This window comes from Sphaeramia orbicularis, chromosome 18 (genome assembly GCF_902148855.1).
Source record: "Sphaeramia orbicularis chromosome 18, fSphaOr1.1, whole genome shotgun sequence".
Taxonomy (NCBI): domain Eukaryota; kingdom Metazoa; phylum Chordata; class Actinopteri; order Kurtiformes; family Apogonidae; genus Sphaeramia; species Sphaeramia orbicularis.
Window position 1 is genome coordinate 44,277,012 of NC_043974.1, and position 16,019 is coordinate 44,293,030.

Consider the following 16,019-nt stretch of genomic DNA (forward strand, 5'->3'; position numbering starts at 1 on the left):
CAAAACTTTGAAACAAAACTTGAAATGGGAACCAACAAAACCAGGTCTGTAGTCTCTGATTTAATTCCTCTTCTACTTGTGTCTGTTGTATCAAGCTAAAAGCAATACTACTACTACTAATAATAATAACAGTTTTATTATATTATTATTATTATTGCTTTATCATTCAGTCCAAGTAGGAGCTGGTTTCATGTATTTCACTGAAGCCATGATGTGGGTGTGGGCTGGTTTTTACTCTTCACGTCCCTGCTGTTGAAGTCTACGCCCAACTGTGATGAGTTGAAAGCGGTGACAAAGCTCTGAATCATTCAAAGCCTCTGGAGGTGGTGCTGTGTCGCCTGCATCTGGCCTGAGGTGATAATGTCACCCTCACCCGCTGGAATCCCAAAATGTGAGAAGGTCACTGAAGCTGTGCTCACACCGTCGGGGACAGTGATGAACGGTATTTGGACGTGATGACGGGTTGGGCCCAGTCGGACTGAGTCGGATCCAACGGTTTAGAACTGAAGCCAATGAGGAAGGGTCTGAAAGTCTAATCCCACCAAAAGATCTGCATTCAGCCGACTCACATTAAAAATACAGGGACTTTTGTATTGAAATCTGAGGCTTTCTGCTCCGTAATGGTGGTCATTGCATAAATTATTTCTCCATAAATATTTTTTTTTATGGTCAATAGAAGCTTTAATGGCATTTGGTTTTTGATTGAAGTGAGATTAACTTAATTGATTGAAAATTCAACTGTCCCACTGCTCAAAATAAAATAAAATAAAGCTAAACTAATCGGCTGTTGGCCAGTTGGTGTTGGTGTTGTTCAGTCTCATGGAAGTCATGATGGTAGGACCTTCTATAACATTCATACTTTCTTATTTTTTGGTGCTAGTGGTGAATCTGACGAAATTCCTGGTTATATTTATTTCAGATTTTCATGTAGCTTCCCTGGGACCATGTCTGCAAAGTTTGTTCACAGTTTTTATAAATTTGAATTTTTGATGAATTTTTGAAATATTATAAATGTTTCATTTCCTTCTAATGGTCCATATTCTGATGGTTTCTAACATGTAAATGGTTACAGATATCAGTATAGTTACTATTGAACACTGACAGGAAGTCATATATGGACTTTTGTTTGGGTCCATGACCTTTGACCTTGAGTGACCTTGAAATTAAGCTCAAGGTCACCAGTGTCTAGATTTCAACAGTCTTCTTCTCTGAAACCACTACTTGGATTCATCTCAGATTTTATTTGTATCTTCCTTGGGACAGTGTCTACAAAGTTTATTCGCAGTTTTGAGAAATTTAGATTTTTGAATTTTTTTGAAATGTTAAAGTTGTGTCTTTACTTATAATGGTCCATATTTTGATGATTTACAACATGGAAATGGTCTCAATGGAGGCAGTACTGCCCCCCAGGGGGAGTTGGGATCATGTTGGGGGGCGTTTGGATATAGAAAGCTGGGGGTGGGGGTGGGGGGCACTGAGATAGAAATCGGGGCATTAGTCATCACAATGTATTATCAGTATCAACAAGCATGTTATCTCAATGGTAAATATCTGTGAAATATCTGATATACACCCCACCCCCACCCCCATTGAAAACTGTTTGGGGGTGGGGGGGGGGTTAGTTAAAAAAAGGTTGCAGTTGCATGGTTACAGTTATCAGTCTAGTTCCTATTGATCATTGATAGAAATCATATTTGGACTTTGATTGAATTAGTTGAGTTTTCCTCCAGTGAAAGTCCCACCCACTTCTATAGTTAGATTGATCTGTATCCAGACCACAGGACTGGAACATAGAACAGAACCTGACAACCTCACACATCCAGCTGTGGACTGAGTCAGATAGAACATGACACTGACATACAGAGACACTGGAACTATTTTTTTCTCTCTGTGTTTACTCTCAGCACACGTTTCACTTCAAACAAACTTCAGAGCGGCGTCCATGTTTGTTTTTGTTGACAGACACTTGTTGGTCGTCCACTGATAGAAGGTCCTGGTATTTACTGTATCGTGTAATGGACTGACTAAAGCAGGGGTGTCAAAGTCATTTTAGTTCAGGGGCCACATAAAGGCTAATATGATCTAAAGTGGGCCGGACCAATAAAATAACATAAATAATAGGATAAGAACTGATAAATAATATCGACTCCAAAGTTTTTTCTCATATTTTTGAGTGAAAAAAAGTCAAATTCCGTAATCAAAATGTTTACATCTACAAACTGTACTCGAACATAACACAAACAAATATGAACAACCCGTAAATTCTTAAAAATAATTGCAATTTTAAGAATATAATGCCGTAGGTTATCATTTACACATGTACATTATAACTTACAGATCACAGTGGATCTACAATTACACAAAGCATTTAGTAACAGGCAGAATATTGGTACAATTTCACATACTTCTATTAAGACATTTCAGGTTGTTCACATTTTTTTGTAAAAGGTTAGTCTGTAAATGTAAATATTTGTGTAATTTTACCTTTTTTTACACTAAAACAAAGAGAGAAAATTGTGGTTTTCATTATTTATATTATTATTATTATATTATTTATAGGTTATGATAGTATTTTACCGTTCTGATCTACTTTAGACTGAAATGACTTAAAATGATTTTAACATCATTGATCGTTAATAACTTCAGTGTAATTTTTGCATTTCTCAAATTCATCCCAGGGGCCCGATTGGACCCTTTGGCGGGCCGGATTTGGCCCCCGGGCCACATGTTTGACACCTGTGGACTAAAGAATCCGTTCCAGTCTTGTTTGAGTCCAGACCCACAGAGTTACGGTCGTATTTGTAACGTTAGAGCCGGTCTGTTTTCCATGACATGCATTTCAGAGATTGTTTGGCTGCTGGTAAAGACTCACCGCTGCAGGAGTTTTTTTTTTTTGTTTGCAAAGCATAGCAGAGCACTTAAGGAAACGACAGAGTAATGTGTTGCACAAACTTAGAGAAGGTGTTGGGAGTTACCTGGAAGCGCTGGTGTTTGATTTGCTTTGCTCTTGAAACTCCGCGGTATCCTAACGACAGCCAGCGTTGCTAAGTTACAAGGAAATGAACTCTTTAACAGACGTATGCACCACAGCTCCTGATCCCAGATACATACCTACAGGGCTGATTCACAGGTCGCCAAGTCACCAGCACCACATGACGATTCACTGTCGCCCTGTTCGTCATCGTCAAAGTAAATACAATGAACATCACGCTGTACATTCGCTGCGTCATTGGCTTTAATAGATCTGATTGATTGGTTCAACTTAAGGTTCCTCATGCACGTTTAATTTCTCTGCACAGATCATGAGATTTTTATTAAAGTTTAACAGATGCTCTGAGATTCACTGAATGAAAAGTGCATTATAAATAAAGTGTATGATTATTATATACAGAATAATATCAACAACATTCAGTCGCTTCTCTCTTGCGTTATACAAAAACAAGAGGTAATCTGTTACAAGTGCGTTGTGTACAATGAAATAAAATATCAAGTTTTTAAATTAAGGAATTAGCTTGACCTTGGATGAAATGGAAAAAATAAATAGAAATTTAAAAAAGTAAATAAATTAAGAAATTAAAATGATTACAAAAAAAAACTTTAAAAAAAGTACAAATAAAACAAATAATTAAAAGGGGAAAATAATACAAATTTAGATTAAAAAATAACAAAAATAGAAACATAATAAAGTATAAATAAATAGAATTTAAAAATGAAAATATAAAAATCTACGTAAAATAATTACGTAAAAATAAAAAATAAACTGCAAATAAGTACAAATAAATAAATAAAATAGAAAAAAAATATAATAAAATGAAAGATAAAAAAATGCACAAAAATAAAAATTATAAACTATAAATAAATAAAATGAGAAAAGTAATTAATGAAAAATAAATAAATAAAGTAAAATAAAATATAATTTGAAAAGAAATAAAAAATATTCACAGACATAACTACATGGTCGGTAAAAACATCCTCCATCTTGTCCATTATGTTTAAGTTTTGGACATAATGAAGGGTTTCCATATCTATTCAAACTTATTTATTTTTATTTGTGAAGTATTTGTTATTCTTTGTAGATGGAGGTTTGTTCACATCTGTCACATCTGGTCTTTGACTCTTTTTTTTTTTTTCCCACAGTCGTGCCATCCTTTTTTTGGCATGTGTTATATTTGTAATTGTTGAGCCTGTACTTAAACACATCAACATTTACTCTGCAGAGCAAACAAGGAAGTGGCGTCGACACCTGCCTTCACAGTTGCTTTTATTTACAACCAACTGTCACGTCATGTTGTTATCAGTCAGTTCAACAAAAAGAGCTTTGAGTCGCCTTGATGTTTTGGAGAGGAGAGTCTCGATAAAGCAGGCAGATGAGTTTATTTCAGAATAAATTGGCCCCTCAGGGGAAGGTGAGGGTGGGTATTTATAGCCCCAATCTTAAAAGAGATCGCAGTTTCTTTTTTTTTTTTTTTTTTTTTTAACGACTGTAATTTGACGACTGTGGATGAGTTTAATTAGGAAGCGAGTCCGGCTGTAATCCCGTTAAACTCAATCCTGCGTCCATCTGTGGGTCCGCCCTTCCATCGTCAGGGCCGTTTGAGTGACAGCCCGGGTTCTGTTGCCGAGCGCGGTCGCCGGGGACAGCAGGTGCACGTCGACCTAGGCCGCCGTCCAACCAGACACCGGGCTGGATCGAATTGCATCACTTTGAAACGGGTCTAAAAGCCCACCCGGTGTCCACAGTAGGGGGCGTCGCTGCTCCCGCTGCCTCCGCCGCCGCCGTGTTTATAATAGACGAGGGTGGAAAACGAGGCGTGCATGTGAGCGCCACATCTGTGTGAGCGACGTGGAATGGACAGAGGAAACCTGAGGAGGCACATGGAGCCTCTGTGAGTCTATAGAAAGAAAAGAATCTAAAACGACCCGGATCAGGGCCGTTCAGGTTCCACAGTCAGCCCAAGTGGGTCCGACCCGGAACAGAAGAACAGAAGAACCTGTAAATAATAACTACACGTGTTCTTCTGTGTTTTAGAGGGAAAACAGTACAGTTACATTAGATTGAGTTTGAGGTTTTTTTTTAAATGTTTTAGTTTCTATTGGTAAAATTTTGAGTTTTCAGCTCATTTTGTTTTATTTTTGAGTCATGAAATCAAGATTAAACTGTCATTTTAGTTCAGGTTCCACACTCAGAACAGAAGAACCTATATATAACAACTTATTTTTTCAGTATAAAAAAAAGTACAAAAAAATGAAACATGAACTGCCTTAAGAAAAACAAGTGCAATTTTAACAAGAATAATCTTTAAATAATGACTCCTGGCGTTTATCTGTTTTAGAGTGAAAAAAGTACAGTTGTATTATATTGAGTTTAAGCATTTTTTTTTTTTTTTTACTTTTTAGTTTCTGTCTGTAACAGTTTTCGTTTTCAGCTCATTTAATTTTATTTTTGAGTCATTACGTCAAAATAAAAGCTAAATATTAAACAGCAAAACAGGGATTTTAAGCAGATTTTAGTTCAGGTTCCACATTCAGGACAGAAGAACCTATATATAACAACTTATTTTTTCAGTGTAAAAACGTACAAAAAAATGGAACATGAACTGGCTTAAGAAAAAGAAGTCCAATTTTAACAAGAATAATAACCTTTAAATAATGACTCCAAGCCTTTATCTGTGTTTTAGAGTGAAAAAAGTACAGTTGTATTATACTGAGGTTAAGCATTTTTTTTTTTTTTTTTTTTTTTTTTTTTTTTTTTTTTTTTTTTTTTTTTACGTTTTAGTTTCTATCTGTAAAATTTTTAGTTTTCAGGTCAATTAATTTTATTTTTGAGTCATTAAGTCAAAATAAAACCTAAAGATTAAACTGTAAAACGGGGATTTTAAACTGATTTTAGTTCAGGTTCCACATTCAGAACAGTATAACCTATATATGACAACTTATTTTTTTAGTTTAAAAAAAGTATAGTTACTAAAAAATGTAACATGTAATGTAATGTAACATCTTAAGAAAAACAAGTGCAATTTTAACAAGAATAATAACCTTTAAATAATGACTCCAAATGTTTATCTGTGTTTTAGAGTGAAAAGAAGTATAATTATATTGAGTTTAAGGGTATTTTAAACTTTTTATTTTCTGTCTGGAAAATTTGAGTTTTCAGCTTATTTAATTTTATTTTTGAGTCATTGAGTCAAAATAAAAGCAAAAGATTAAACACTAAGAGGGATTTTAAAGTCATTTTAGTTCAGGTTCCACATTCAGAACAGAGGAACCTGTAAATATTGACTACAAACGTTACTCTGTGTTTAAGGGTGAAAAAAGTACAGGTACATTATATTAAGTGTTTTTAGTTTTTGTCGGTAAAATTTTGAGTTTTCAGCTCATCCAGTTTTGGCCCACAGGCCGTATGTTTGGTCTAATGGTTTTCTCGTTTAGCTAAGGCAACAAAATGATGACAAACAGAATGAAGGACTTTTTGTTTATTGTGAAAGGATAGTTTGTAAAAGTCAACATTTTCATGTAATTTAACTTTTTTTTACACTAAAACAAATATGAGCTTGTGCTAATTTGTCCTAAATTGAACACACTGGAATTTGACTCAATTCATGCTTTATTTAGACTCTGTTAAGTGGATTTACTACTGGTTTTCTTCATTAATCAGATTTAGCGTTTGATATCTGCCACATCATGGCTTTGATTGACAGGTGATTGACAGCTCGATGCCTGCTGAGTTGAACTTCTGGAGTTAGTTTTGAAGGATTAAAACATTTTTCACTGTAGCTGTGGTGAAAAAGTCACACTTAACAAAACACAGAAGGCTTGTTTTCCTGCTGTTTTATGATGTTTTTGGTATTTAATTACAATATCAGGCCTGTTAGATCCATAATATTAGCATTAGTTCAGTCTTACATTGTATTTTCTGTTGACTAACCTGCTATTTAGTGTGTTTTACTTCTGTTTTTAATACCAAATACTAGTATAATGGTATTCTTCATCTTCTTCATTTTCTTCTTCGTACTCTTCTTCATCGTCTTCGTGTTCCTCATATTCTTCTTTGTATTTTTCATATTCTTCATCTCCATCGTCTTCGTATTTTTCTCCATCTTCAGGTTCTTCGTATTCTTCATATTCTTTGTTTTCTTCATATTTATATTAGTATTCTTATTAGTAGTATTCTTATTGTTAGTAGTATTCTTAGTATACTAATGAGGACATGGAAGAGTTAATAATATGCATTGTATTAATAAAAATGCTAAAAAAAATCTTCTGCATCTTCTTCGTCGTTGTATTAATAGTATTCGTCTTCATATTCATCTTCGTATTCTTCGACTTTTTATTGTCTTCTAATTCTTATTCTTTGTATTCTTCGTTTTCTTCGTATTCTTCATCTACTTCTTTGCCTTCATATTTTTCAAATTTGTATTCTTCGTCTTCATATTCTTCGTCGTCTTCATATTGTTTGTCTATATTTTTCAAATTTATATTCTTTGAATTCTTATTCTTTGACTTTACATATTCTTCATCTTTGTTTTCTTATCCTTCCTATCGGTGTTCTTCACTTTCTTTGTATTCTTCAAATTCATATTTTTGTCTTCATATTCTTCGTCTTCGCATTCATCGTCGTCTTCGTGTTCTTTGAATTCGGTGTCTTCGTATTTTTCAAATTAGTATTCTTTGTCTTCATATTCTTCGCCTTCAAGTTCGTATTCTTTCGTCTTCTTTGTTTTCGTATTCTTCGAGTGTGTACTTCTCGTGTTCTTCAAATTTGTATTTTTTTCTTTACATTCTTCGTCATCTTCTTCACCTTCTTCGAATTCATATCTTCGTCTTTGTATTCTTCGAGTTCGTATTCTTCGTCTTTGCCTTCTTCGAATTTGTATTCTTCGTCTTCGTATTTTTCATCTTCTTCGTATTCTTTGTCTTCATATTCTTCGAGTTCACCTTCTTCATGTTCTTTGAATGTGTTTTCTTCATCTTCGTATTTTTTATCTTTATGTTCATATTGTTCGTCTTCTTCTTGAGTTGTGACAAAGTTGACTGTACTAACGAGGACATGTAAGAGTTAATAATAATCCTGGCATTAATAAAAGTAAGAGCCCATTCAGTCGCTGATATGATAAATACATGATGGATGGAAGAACTGTATCAGTCATTATGAATAAGTAGAAGCTGTGGACAGATGGATGGACAGACACAGAACATACCAGGGATGAATAGATTCACAGTAGACTGTTACAAGAGCAGAGGCTCATGGGAAAAATCTCATTCCCCCCATCTGGAATCTGACATGAACAAATATGTCTTTGTTGACTGCTCTGTGTGACCATGCGTCATGGTGGCTGTTTGTCTCGCAGACGTAGTTCTGCCGTGTCTTCAGCCTTTTTCTATCGCCGTCTTTTTTCACCACTTCTTTTTAATATCTGTTATTTCTTTCTCACAACCACCGGACTATCTAAACTCTCCACCGCAGAAGCCGCAAGGCACCCACACAAAGACTTATCTTTATGTACGTGGTTACTTTATACGACTCCATAAAGCTGCACAAAGCTGCCTTTGACCATATGCAAAACGACCGCTGGAGGGTTCACGATACAGCGGCGGAACCCGGCCTCATTATACTGTATTTAAAGGCCCGCTGGGTCGGATTTAGGACCATCCAACAGCAGAAGTGGAATACAACCTTCAGAATTATGTTTGCATTAGTGCAGGGGTGTCAAACAAGTAAAATAGTAACATTATAATATATAAATAATGTCAATTCCAAAATGCTCTCTTTCTTTTAGTGTTAAAAGAATTAAATTACATTATGAAAACGTTTACATCTACAACCAGTCCTTTAAAAAAAAAAACTGTGAATAACATGAACTGAAATTTTTAGTTATTTTTTTCTCCATTCTCTGTTTATTCAAAGAAGCAGATCATACAAAACTCCCCTTTCGGGTACAATTCAGTGTCCACACCTCAAATGTAAACGAAGAGTGAGTTGCTAATCCAAGTGTTTTTTAGTAGAATATAGAACAAATATAAAATGCGGGCAGGAGGAAAGGGCTTACTCCACTTCTTCATGAACAATATAAAACACATTGGTCTGTATGTGTACATTAACCTAAATAGAAATATATATCATGTAATTATTTATTTTATTTATTTTTTTACTTGTTTTGAGCAGAAGAATAAAAATTAAACATTTTTTTGTGTACAAGGAACTAATATCCAAGCAAATACTTTAATAATTAAACCTGATCAAGACAAAATAGCAATTGCCATGTATACTAGTAATAACAAAATAAATTCAATATGTACTGCTCAAAAAGGAATGGGAAGAAGAAAACTTATTAAATCCCACCCCCATCTCACATTTATACAACAGAACACATTACTTTTGCTTCCTTAATGATATGGTAACATCTGTTTAGAGTCCTAATAATGTAAATAACAGACAGAAAACAGATTAGGAAAAATGAAGTATATTACACTTTGTAACTGTCTAAATGATAGTCTGCAGAACTTATAATACAGTATATTTAACAATAATCACATACCAACAATGGTACAGGAAGTGGAACATGCCAACATGGTAAACAATAACAAGCACAAACCAACAAAGGTAAGAAAGAGCCAAGGATGGAATGGCCAAGCAATTAACAATAAGCCCCGCCCTCCCTGTACTGTTACCAGACCATCCGTTTGTTAAATGCTTTAAAACTGTGGATACTATGGCATTGGTTGTGGTGAAGATCCAAGATTTCACATAATCGATATATTCAATTCACATCAATTACAGGTTTTACATAGTTTGTCCATTTTGACCAAATAGTGAAAAAAAGATTCCCTTTGACACTTAAAACAAAATGTCAACTTCTCCAGAATGTAAACGCCTTGTACCATATCCATCCATTCTTCAGATGTGGATGCTTCAGGCTTTAACCATTTTGTACTGATAGTCTTTTTACTCGCTGCCAAAAACATTAACAGTTTTTTTATCTTTCAGAGTCCAGTTCTCACATGAAATATCTCCTAAGTACATGGCTTCACACTTACAAGGAGTTTTTTCAGTAAAAATGTTATTTAAATGTTCACATAGCTGCTTCCAGAATGGTTTGATCACTGGACAACTCCAGAAGATATGATAGTGATTTGCATTTTTATATTTTCAAGCAAAATTCCTAGTCTTTAGCCAAGAATGTATAATTTTCTAATTTAGGGGGATGTATCAACACTGGAAATATGGAAAAGTGCTTTTATATTAGTTCTTTTTCTTGCCATCTTGCAGCAAAATGTCCTTATTTTACCTCAATTCCTTTCAAGCCAAAAATCAGTCCGTTGGTTCAGCAGCCGTTCACTGATCTTCTTCACATTCACTGGCAAACGTCCTTGAAGCTGCTGTTTGCCACCAGGGCTTCATTTCTCATAAAGCAGAGTGTGTATTAAAGGCTTTGCAAAGACATTTGTTTGGAGTAGTATTGCACACGTTGTGGTTCCTCCGGTGACTCAGCAGACAGTTGGTTCCTTCACTTGGTTCCTGGCTTTACATCAACCAGGAAACTCATTAGCATTAGCCTTGTGACTGTGCAAAGCGGTGGCATTCTGCAGGGTTTGGTCCAGTGGCGGCTCGTCAATAGAGGGCGCTGGAGCGTGAACACACTTTTTCAGCTTATGTGCTACTTTTAAAACGACCAAGAAAAAATGATGTACGTCCACTATATATTAATATATATCAGTAGGTAATACTACTAACACTTCAACTAGCAACTGGATAGCTCAGTGGGTAACACTAATAACTACGGTAATAAACACAAACAACAATTACAAATTACTTTGTCTAAATTGTAAATATTATCATTTAGTTTTCTCAATTAACAGTCACCCAAATTAACTAGCTAACGTTAGCCGCTAACAGCTAGCTAAATGTCTATCTCTGCCAATATAATGTTGTGTCAATGAATAAATTGTGTGATCGATAACTGATGCATAATATACATAAATATGTGAGCTGTAAATACTATATTAGTGTATTATCAGATTATATTTAGTTTATCTCATTAGTCGATTTTCCATTGACCCTCAAAGTGTGCAAATATAACTTGCACATAAAAATGTACGTAACAAAAAAACAATTTTACCAAAACTCTCGTTTTTCAATTAAAAGTTTTTGCGCTGGCAAGAGGTTGTTTTTTGGGCGTAGCACAATTGGTATATCACACAAAACTGCAATGGAAAGATCTTTTTCAGCAAGTAGAGTCATGTGAATAAAAAAAAAAAAAAAAAAAAAGGATGTTGACGGACATTACAACATGCGAAGAAGACAAGTTTTAAAACAAACATGGTGCAGTATGTGTTGACACACCAGGAAACCCAATCGTTTTTTAATTTAGTACGAGATAGAGGGGTAATATATGATAATAATGAATATGTTTGTAATCAACACCATATTTATGTTCGTTGACACGTTTATGGAATGACTTCTCGTGTCATCTTGTGATAAACAAATCATCACATTTGTGATTTAATGGAAAAACCAACATTACGCACTTCTGTTTTTTCAACATTTAGTAAATATCAGTAACTTAGCTAAAAGCTTCAGTGATGATGTAGCTGATGTTAACATAAATGGCTAATTAACAGGCTAATTAAAAAGGCTAATGAGAAGCTAGTGGCAAATAGTCTAAACCAGTGTTTATCGAAAATAAGGAGCCTAATTTTAAAAATGAAATATCATATTTGCGTATATCATAAATCTATACACCATGAGAATATGTACGTTTGTTTTAAAAATGCAGTCTTTTTTTTATTGTTATGTCTTTATTTGGGTTGGAGTTATTGACTCATTTGCAAGAGAGAAAAACACAGAAAGACACTGCAGTCTATACAAAGAGTAATATGAAGTTCTTGACAACATTCATTCATTTATTTCATTTATTTCGAGCAAGTGAGTGAACACTTTAAACCCAAATGACCAGCATACAACAGTGTCTGATCATGCAAATACATTCAACAGAATACATGCAAGTTCAATATTTCAAATTCATTCATTTACGCTCAAAAAGGACTGGGAAGAAGAAGATTTATTTAATCCCACTCCCATTTCTCATCAATAACTTAACATCATAAGGTTTCACATTACACACATTAATGGCTGTTTCATGATATTATAGGACTTATAGAACATTCTTGAACAGATGAATGAACAATTAGTTTTATTAGATAGATAGATTTATTTATTTATTTATTTATTTATTTTACTGTGATGTGGGAGACCGGGGTTCGAATCAGGGCAGGACTGGTACCTACAACATCTTTTAACCATTAGGGTAATTTCTGCTTTTTAATTCCATGCAATCTACCCTCACTACTTTGGCCCCTGGTCTGAATGCATCGTCCATATTATCAATGGAAAAGACACTTGTCAGGGACATGCTTGACTTGAATAATAGAGTCATGGAAAAATGTGCATGGTTTGTTTTTTTTTTGTTTTTGTAACTCACTTTTTATTGATTTTTCTTTCTTTTCACCCATTAAACATTTTACAGTAATACAACAGGATAGAATTATAAGAAAATATATGAATAAAAATATGAAAATGTGTGTGTTTGAAGGATAAACAGGTGAAATAAATATATTAAAATAGTGGTGCGTGTGCTTTGGCGTATCCTAGTGGTCATATGTGGTTATAGTGCATCTGAAAACTGACTTGCGAATAATACTTTCACCATCCGTCACTGGTTTTGTCCACTTTTAAAATCCTGCTTCTGGAACACAAAGCATGAATCTTAAGCTCCTGTGTTTTGTTTTGTTAAAGAGTGATCGCTTGCAGGTTGAATGTTTGCTCACATAACAGGTTTGTGTACGAAGGGGGCTGATAAAAAGCATTTTGCATCAGCGCTTGGCACGAGCTTATCTCACAAAAGCGTTTGATACCGGCTGGAAATTTCAATTCATCCACACAAAGGACGAGGAACTGTAGATAGCGCTCCACTTTCTCACTTCACTGACCATTTTGTCATGTCTTTTAATGTGCAAAAGACCAGACTGATGTATTCTCCAAGCACAGATGGCCCATTTTTTGCTCCTTTTGACAGTTATAACATCATCCAGTCGTCTTCTGGTTGGATTATACTCCTCCGAGGAAATGAGGAAGGACTGACTCTCACTGAAGACACTTTCCTGATCACAGACTGTAGTTTTTTTTGTTTTTTTTTTGTGACAGGAAAAATATATTCGCTGCTGGAAAGATTTGTAGAAGCCTCTCAACACCAGGCTGCCATTATGTGCTGGAAATGTCAGATTGTGAGATGTTTTGAAGGTGACATCCATGCGTAGATGTTTAAAACTGAACTCAAAGAACGGGTTCCATTCTGGAGATCAGAGCCGTTCCATCTTTTTTATCTGTTTTTACCTTCATTTGTGTGATTCTTGGTGATCATGTCAGTTTTCCTGGTACGTTTTCTCTTTTTTTTAAGTTATGTTAGTCATATTTACTGCTGATGTGGAGGCAGTAAATGCACGATGATATATTCGGCTCCTGAATGATCTCATCCAGATTGAAAACTCATTGAATTTTAAAGCCTTTTGTGAATCGACCCTTTCTGTTTTACCGTTCAGCCTCTCTTTGTCTCCCTAAACAACAATTATCAGCTTAGATTAGATACACAATAATTTTCATTACGTACTTTGCTTATTTACCCCCAATAAACAGGTTGTATGTACAAAACACAGACACTGTGACATTATCCACTGATTTGTGCTGTTTTTAAGTCTCCAGTTTGGCATTTAGCTCTTGTAAAATGCTAAACTTAATTTTTTATTTTTTTTTTTGAGGCAAAAGAGACAGTATTTGTCCTAGAGAATAGAGTTAGGGAAGTGCAGAAAAGCTAATGTTATTGCTAAAAAAAAGACCACATTTCTAACTATGAAATACTATATGAAAAAACCAAGAAGTATCTTTATGTACTTGCTAAATAAATAAATGAATAGATAGATAGATAGATAGATAGATAGATAGATAGATAGATAGATAGATAGATAGATAGATAGATAGATAGATAGATAGATACTTACTTACTTACTTACGTACTTAATTACTTTATTAATCCCAAGGGAAATTCAAGAGTGGTGAGTGATAAGTGGTGAATGCTAAGTTAATGCTAGCTAAACACTAGCCTCACTGCTTATTAATATTATGTTCAGCACCAGAAGCAGTTTCAGTTACTTTGTAAATGTTAACACACAATTATATTTAATAGTAATGTGATTTTTTTTCCTTTTTGTATAAACTCTTTGTTGCACTTGCCAACAAATGATCACAATTCATTTATTACTTATACAATATATATTATAAAATTCACTATGCTAACGCTAGATATTCTAACCTGTTAATCTTATTTATTCTGTATCTATTCTTGTCTGTTTTAGCACATTGTATTCTTACTCTTACTGATTTATTCTAGTGCTGCAACAACGAATCGATTAAATCCATCCAAATCGATTCTTAAAAGAGTTGGCAACAAATTCGGCAGTCGATTCGTTGGGTCTTGAGCACGGTAGTATTGAGGCATGTCCACACCATAACCAGCGCTGGTTGAAGACTATAGCTTGCTAGTCTCTAGCCTTATTAAGTCTTGGTAGCGGGCTAGTGCTCGGCCCAGTGGATCTAGGTTAGAAGTTGTGAAAATTTGGTGTAAGCTCCGGAGTAAAAGAGAGGCATAGAAGCCGGGAGTCGGACCTCTAAAGTTAAGTTTCATTTTTGGTTTCACGCCAGTTACAGTAGTTGCAGAACTTATGGAACACACCCCCATGTATATACCTCTCACCCCCACACCACTCCAACGACAAATTTACAGATGCTTTATTTTATGAAGGGCCCATAACGCTGACCTTTCATGGAGCCCGCAATTACTGCTAAAATTGTCTGCTTTGGGTGAAATACTGATCTTTCTTTTGTGTTTATCTGATGAATCGATTAGTTATTCAAATAATCTACAGATTAGATATAGTTATGATGGAGAGGTCAGTGGCCTGGGTGCATGCAGCCAGTCGAAAAACCCTCAGTCTGTGGGATGCTGTTTACATTATGGTCAAAGAAAGAGTGCAACATAATTGTTGGTTTATATCTGTGAATTATATTCCTTTTCATCTATATACATGTATTTGTTTTTATTAGTGGTTTTTGTATTTTGAGATCCAGGATGGGTTGGGGGTCGCCATCGGTTTGGGGGTGGTGTTATACTTTGTGTGTCACAAAATCTTGTATCATAAAATGTGAATTTCTCTCTTTTTTTGTATTGTACTTTTGGAGATGCACAATAAAAATAAATTAAAAATTTATCCAAAAAAAAAAAAAAAATCCACAGATTAATCAATTACTAAAATCATCGTTAGTTGCAGCCCTAGTTTATTATATCATGTATTTTTCTTATATCTTCGTACACCACTTTGGGCAGTTTGTGGTCACGGTTACATAACAAACTACAGACTATGAACTGTTAATGAGCACCTTCAATGGCAGCTCACTGACGTTAAAGTGCTAACGCTAATGCCGTGTGTTCTATGTATCACTGAACGTCCCCTGGGGGAGTTGACCTTTAGCCTTAAAAGTCCAAAATGGGAGCAAATTGCTATCCAAAACACTAATGTTAATTTGATATAAAGTTTAAAGGTCAATTTGCTTTATTATCCCTGTAGAGAAATTGAGTTTAAAAAAAAAAAAGCCCAAACCGTCTATTTTCATATCACTGCTGTGTTTTACCCCCCATTCAACAGGAGGCAGGAGGGGTGCACTGAGCATGCTCAGATGTGTATGGAAAGATCAAGGTCTATTCTATCGACACATTTTGAAATTTTTCTTAATGAGCAAACGGTTGAATTTAATGAATAGTTCAAATAAATCACACATTCAGAACACTCACCACAGATACATCAGGGGTTAAAGGGTTAATAGTGTTCTGTCCAAATATCAAACGGTAATTAGTTGTAAAAGCAGTGAAGATTTATGAATTAGACAAGAGGTTTTTTTTTATTGTCTGTAG

General features: G+C 34.7%; 1 protein-coding gene across 2 annotated transcripts in view; it reads left to right on the forward strand.

The window, feature by feature from the left end:
- stim2b (stromal interaction molecule 2b) overlaps nucleotides 1-16,019 on the forward strand; it is an 89,480-nt gene that overhangs the window by 46,991 nt on the left and 26,470 nt on the right. The window lies entirely within an intron of this gene.